The 6208-nt window shown below is 40.0% G+C and overlaps 1 long non-coding RNA gene across 1 annotated transcript; it reads right to left on the reverse strand.

Annotated features, from left to right (window-relative positions):
- Positions 1-1275: 1275 nt before the first annotated feature.
- On the reverse strand, positions 1276-5345 carry LOC145514404 (uncharacterized). The gene is made up of 2 exons (XR_014060130.1): positions 5016-5345; positions 1276-4074 (listed from the first exon to the last, which is right to left on the reverse strand). It is a non-coding gene; the product is annotated as an uncharacterized LOC145514404 (long non-coding RNA).
- Between the last annotated feature and the right edge of the window lie 863 nt (positions 5346-6208).

The following is a 6208-nucleotide window of genomic DNA, read 5'->3' on the forward strand; positions in this document are numbered from 1 at the left end:
GTGAGAGGAGAGTGAAAAAGTTGGCTTAAAGCTCAACGTTCAGAAAACTAAGATCACGGCATCTGGTCCCATCACTTCATGGGAAATAGATGGGGAAACAGTGGAAACAGTGTCAGACTATTTTTTGGGCTCCAAAATCATTGCAGATGGTGATTGCAGCCATGAAATTAAAAGACGCTTACTCCTTGGAAGGAAAGTTATGACCAACCTAGATAACATATTAAAAAGCACAGACATTACTTTGCCAACAAAGGTCTGTCTAGTCAAGGCTATGGTTTTTCCAGTAGTCATGTATGGATGTGGGAGTTGGACAGTGAAGAAAGCTGAGCACTGCAGAATTGATGCTTTTGAACTGTGGTGTTGGAGAAGACTCTTGGGAGTCCCTTGGACTGCAAGGAGATCCAACCAGTCCATCCTAAAGGAGATCAGTCCTGGGTGTTCATTGGAAGAATTGATGTTGAAGCTGAAACTCCAATACTTTGGCCACCCCATGAGAAGAGTTGACTCATTGGAAAAGACCCTGATGCTGGGAAGGATTGGGGGCAGGAGGAGAAGGGGACGACAGAGGATGAGATGGCTGGATGGCATCACCGACTCAATGGACATGAGTTTGGGAGTTGGTGATGGACAGGGAGGCCTGGCATGCTGTGATCCATGGGGTCGCAAAGAGTCATTCTGAACCCCTGATAAACATAGATACGAAACTCTTCAACAAAATACTTGCAAATCAAATCCAACAGCACATTAAAAGGATCATACATCACAATCAAGAAGGATTTATCCCGGGGATGCTAAGATGGTTAAACATCATGTGCAGTATCAAAAAATGTGACAAACACATTATCAGAATGGAAGATAAAAACCATAATCATATGTATACATGCTGAAAAAGCATTTGATAAAATTCAATACCTTTTCAAGTAAAAAACTCACAACAAGTTAGATATATAAGGAATGTACCTCAACACATCTGATACACCTACAGCTAACATCACATTCAGGGCTTCCCAGGTGGCCCAGTAGTAAAGAATCTGCCTGCCAAGCAGGAAACAGTTTTGATCCCTGAGTCAGGAAGATTCCCTGGAGAAGGAAATGGCAACCTGCTCCAGCACTCTTGCCTGGGAAATCTCATGGACAGAGGAGCCTGGGGGGCTACAGTCCATGGGGTCACAAAAGAGTCGAACACAAGTCAATGACTAAACAACAACAACAACATTATATTCAACACTCAAAAGCTAAAAAGGGTTTCCTCTAACATCAGGAACAAGACGAGGATGCCCATCACTTCTGCTTTTATTCAACATAGTACAGGAAGCCCTAGCCAGAGTAAGTAGGGAAGAAAAAGAAAGAAAAGGCATTCAAACCAGAATTGCTGTCATTGTTCAGTTGCTAAGTCACGTCCGACTCTGTGCCACCCCTGGGACTTCAACACACCAGGCTTCCCCATCCTTCACTATCTCCCCAAATTTGCTCAAACTCATGTCCAAAAAGTTGGTGATGACATCCAGCCAGCTCACCCTCTGTTGCCCCGTTCTCCTCTTGCCCTCAATCTTCCCCAGCATCAGGGTCTTTTCCAATGAGTTGGTTCTTTGCACCAGGTAGCCTAAGTACCGGAGCTTCAGCTTCAGCATCAGTCCTTCCAATGAACATTCAGGGTTGATTTCCTTTAGGACTGACTAGTTTGATTTCCTTGAAGTCCAAACTGACTCTCAAGAGTCCTCTCCAGCACCACAATTTGAAAGCATCAATTCTTCAGTGCTCAGACTTCTTTATGGTCCAATAAAGCTATTCATGACTACTGGAAAAATCATAGCTTAGACTATACAGACCTTTGTCGGCAAAGTGATGTCTCTACATTTTAATATGCTGTCTAGGTTTGTCATAAAGCTCTTCTTCCAAGAAGCAAACGTCTTTGAATTTCACGGCTGCAGTCACCATTTGCAGCGATTTTGGAGCCCAAGAAAGTAAAGTCTGTTACTGTTTCATTGTTTTCCCATCTATGTGCCATGAAGTGATAGGACCAGATGCCGTGATCTTAGTTTTCTGATTGTTGAGTTTTAAGCCAGCTTTTTCATTGTCCTCTTTCACCTTCATCAAGAGGTTCCTCTTCACTTTCTGCTCTTAGGGTGGTATTATCTGCATATCTGATGTTGCTGATATTTCTGCTGGCAATCCTGATTCCAGCTAGTGATTCATCCAGCCTTGAATTTTGCATTAGGTACTCTGCATATATATTAAATAAATAGAGTGACAGTATACAGCCTCATCATACTCCTTTCCCAATTTTGAACCAGTGTATTGTTGCATGTATGGTTCTAACTATTGCTTTTTGCCCTGCATACAGGTTTCTCAGGAGACAGGTAAGGTGGTCTGCTACTGCCCTCTCTTTAAGAATTTCCCAGACTTTGCTGTGATTCACATAGTCCAAGGCTTTAGCATACTCAATGAATCAGCAGTAGATGTGTTTCTGGAATTCCCTTGCTTTCTCTATGATCCAATGAATGTTGGGAAGTTGACCTCTGGTTCCTCTGCCTTTTGTAAATCCAACTTGTACATCTGTAAGTTCTCATACTGTTGAAGCCTAGCTTGAAGGATTTTGACCATTACCTTGCTAGCGTGTGAAATAAGCACAGTTGTACAGTAGTTTGAACATTCTCTGGCATTGTCCTTCTTTAGGATAGGAATGAAAACTGACCTTTGCCAGTCCTGGGGCCATTGCTGAGCTTTCCAAATCTGCTGCCATATTGAGTCCAGCACTTTAACAGCAAGAATAGAAGAAGCAAAACTGTTTGTAGGTAGTGCAGTCTTATATGTAGAAACCCCAAAATTCTACCCTACTAAATGAATTCAGTAAAGTTGCAGGACAAAAAAAACCCAATATACAAATTGGTTACAGTTGCATTTATATACATTAATGTAAAAACTGTCTGAAAAGAAAATTAAGAAAACAACCTTATTTTAAATAGAATTAAAAACAAAATATTCAGGAATAAATTTAACCTAGGAGTTGAGAAATTTATATTCTGAAAAGTATATGACAATGATCAAAGAAAGTGGAGGAGACATAAATAAGTGAAAAGATATCCAGTGTTCTAGGATTTCAAGAATAAATAGTTAATTTTACCAAGAGCAATTTATTAATAGAAAACAATTCATATCAAAATTCCAAAGACATTTTCCACAGAAATAAACAATCCTAAAATTCATAGAGAACCACAAAAAATTCCAAATAGCAAAAGTAATCTTGACAAAGAAGGACAAAGCAAGAGGCATCATACTTCCTGATTTCAAAGTATCACAAAGCTACAGTAATTGACACATTATGGTACTGGCATAAAAAAAGACACATAGGTCAATGGAACAGAACAGTGAGCCCTAACTCTAATGGCAGAAAGTGAAGAGGAACTAAAGAGCCTCTTGATGAGGGCCAAAGAGGAAAGTGAAAAGTTAGCTTAAAACTCAACATTCAAAAAACTAAGATCATCGCATTTGGTCCCATCACTTTGTGGCAAATCAAAGGGGAAAAAGTGGAAGTGGTGACAGATTTTATTTTCTTGGGCTCCAAAATCACTGCAGATTCTGACTGCAGCCATGAAATTAAAAGACATTTATTCCCTGAATGGAAAGTTATAACAAACCTAGATAGCATATTAATTAAAAAGCAGAGATATCACTTTGCCAACAAAGGTCTGTATCGTCAAAGCTACATTTTTTCCAGTAGTCATGTATGGATATGAGAGTTGGACCATAAAGAAGGCTGCGTGCCAAAGAATTGATGCTTTGGAACTGTGATGCTGCAGAAGACTCTTGAGAGTCAGATGGACTGCAAGGAGAGGAAACTGGTCAATCCTAAAGGAAATCAACCCTGAATATTCACTGGGAGGACCAATGTCGAAGCTCCAATACTATGGTCACCTGATTCAAAGAGCTGACTCATTGGAAAAGACTGATGTTGGGAAAGACTGAAGGCAGGAGGAGAAGGAGGCAACAGAGGAGGAGATAGTTGGGTGGTATCACCAACTCAATGGACATGAGTTTGAGCAAACTCTCGGAGACAGTGGAACACAGAGGAGCCTGGTGTGCTACAGTCCACTGGGTCGCAAAGAGTCAGACACAACTTAGTGACTGAATAACAACAATACAAGATCAAGTCAGGCATAGCATTCCCGAAGCCAAAGCCTAAGGGAGTCAAGCCCTAACCCTCTCCAATTCTGTGATGACTGAGAGAAGTGAGAAGCTGCAAAAAAAAAAAAGTTTGATGCTAGCACAGGTTAGTTCATGAGGTTCAAGGAAAGAAACTGTCTCCATTACACAGAAGCGCAAGGTGAAGCAGCAAATGCTGATGTAGAAGCTGTACCAAAGTAATCCAAAAGATCTAGCTAAGCTAATTAATAAACATTGCTACACTAAACAACAGATTTTTAATGTAGATGAAATAGTCTTATGTTGGAAGAAGATGTCATCTAGGACTTTCACAGTGAGAGAGAAGTCTGCCTGGCTTCAAAGGACAAGCTAAACTCTCTCATTAGGGGCTAATGCAGCTGGTGACTAGATGTTGAAGCCAATGCTCCTTTATCATTCTGAAAATCTCGGGCCCTTAAGCATTATGCTAGATTTACTCTGCATATACTCTATGAACAGGACAACAAAGCCTGGATGACAGTGCATATATTTATAACATGGTTTACTGAATAATTTAAGACTACTGTTGAGACCTACTGCTCTGAAAAAAAGATTGTTTTCAAAATATTACCGTTCACTGAAAATGTACCCAGTCGCCCAAGAGCTCTGATGGAGATGTACATTAATGTTGTTTCATGCCTAGTACAACAACATCCATTCTGTAGCCCATGGATCAAGTAGACTAGACTGCCAACCTTAAGAAATACATTTCATAAGGCTACAGACACCACAGATAATAATTCCTCTAATTGTTGTTGTTGTTTAGTCGCTAAGTCACGTCTGACTCTTTTGTGACCCCCGTGGACTGTAGCCTACCAGGCTCCTCTATCCACGGGATTTTCCAGGCAAGAATACTAGAGTGGGTTGCCATTTCCTTTTCCAGGGGATCTTCCCGACCCAGGGATCAAACCTATGTCTCCTGCATTGGCACTTGGACTCTTTACCACTGAGCACTTGGGAAGGCCTGATTCCTCTAATATATCCAGGTCAAGTAAATTGAAAACCTTCTGGAAAGGATTCATCATTCTAGATGCCATTAAGAATATTTATGAATCATGGGAAAAGATCAAAATATCAACACTAACAGGATCTGGAGAAAAGTTGATTGAAGACCACTCTTATGGGTGACTCCGAGGGGTTCAAGACTTCAGTGAAGGAAGTAACTGTAGATGTGGTGGAAAATGCAAGAGAACTAGAATTAGAATGGAGCTAGAAGAGAACTGAATTGCTGCCATCTCAGAATAAAACTTTAACAGATGAGAAAAGAAAGTGGCTTCTTGAGATGGAATATACTGGTGAAAATTCTGTGAAGAATGTTGGAATGATAACAAAGGATTTAGAATATTACATAAACTTAGTTGATAAAGCAGCAATAGGGTTTGAAAAGATTGATTCCAACCTTGAAACAATTTCTACTGTGTGTAAAATGCTATCAAACAGCATTCCACACTACAGAGAAATCTTTCATGAAAGGAAGAGTCCATCCATGTGAGAAATTTCATCGTCTTATTTGAAAAAATTGCCATAGCCACCCCAAACTTCAGCAACCTGATTAATCAGCACCTTGATCAGTCAAAATTAAGGGAAGACTCTCCATGAGCAAAAAGATACAGCTCAGATGACAGTTAACATTTTTCTAGCAACGAAGACTTCTTTTTAACTAAAGTATATTTGTTGTCATTTTATATATAATGTTATTGCACTCTTGGGCTACTGCACAGCGTGAACATAACACTTACATTCACTGGGAAACAAAACTTTGTCACTTGCTTTAGGGTCATGCTCACTTTTTATTGTGGTGGTCTGGAACCAAACCTGCAATATCTGTGAGGTATGCCTTGCCTGTATCTGTATACAAATAAATGGATAGTCTGGTATTTATATGCAGTGGAGTATCACTCAGTCATAAAAAAGGAAAGCATGCATTGATGAACCTGGAGGGCTTAACACAAAGTAAAATAAGCCAGAGAAAAACAAATACTGTATGACTGAATGAATGAAAGCCACTCAGTCATGTCTGATTCTT

Source organism: Giraffa tippelskirchi, chromosome 7 (genome assembly GCF_054371585.1).
Source record: "Giraffa tippelskirchi isolate mGirTip1 chromosome 7, T2T-mGirTip1v1.2.pri, whole genome shotgun sequence".
NCBI classification, from domain to species: Eukaryota; Metazoa; Chordata; class Mammalia; order Artiodactyla; family Giraffidae; genus Giraffa; species Giraffa tippelskirchi.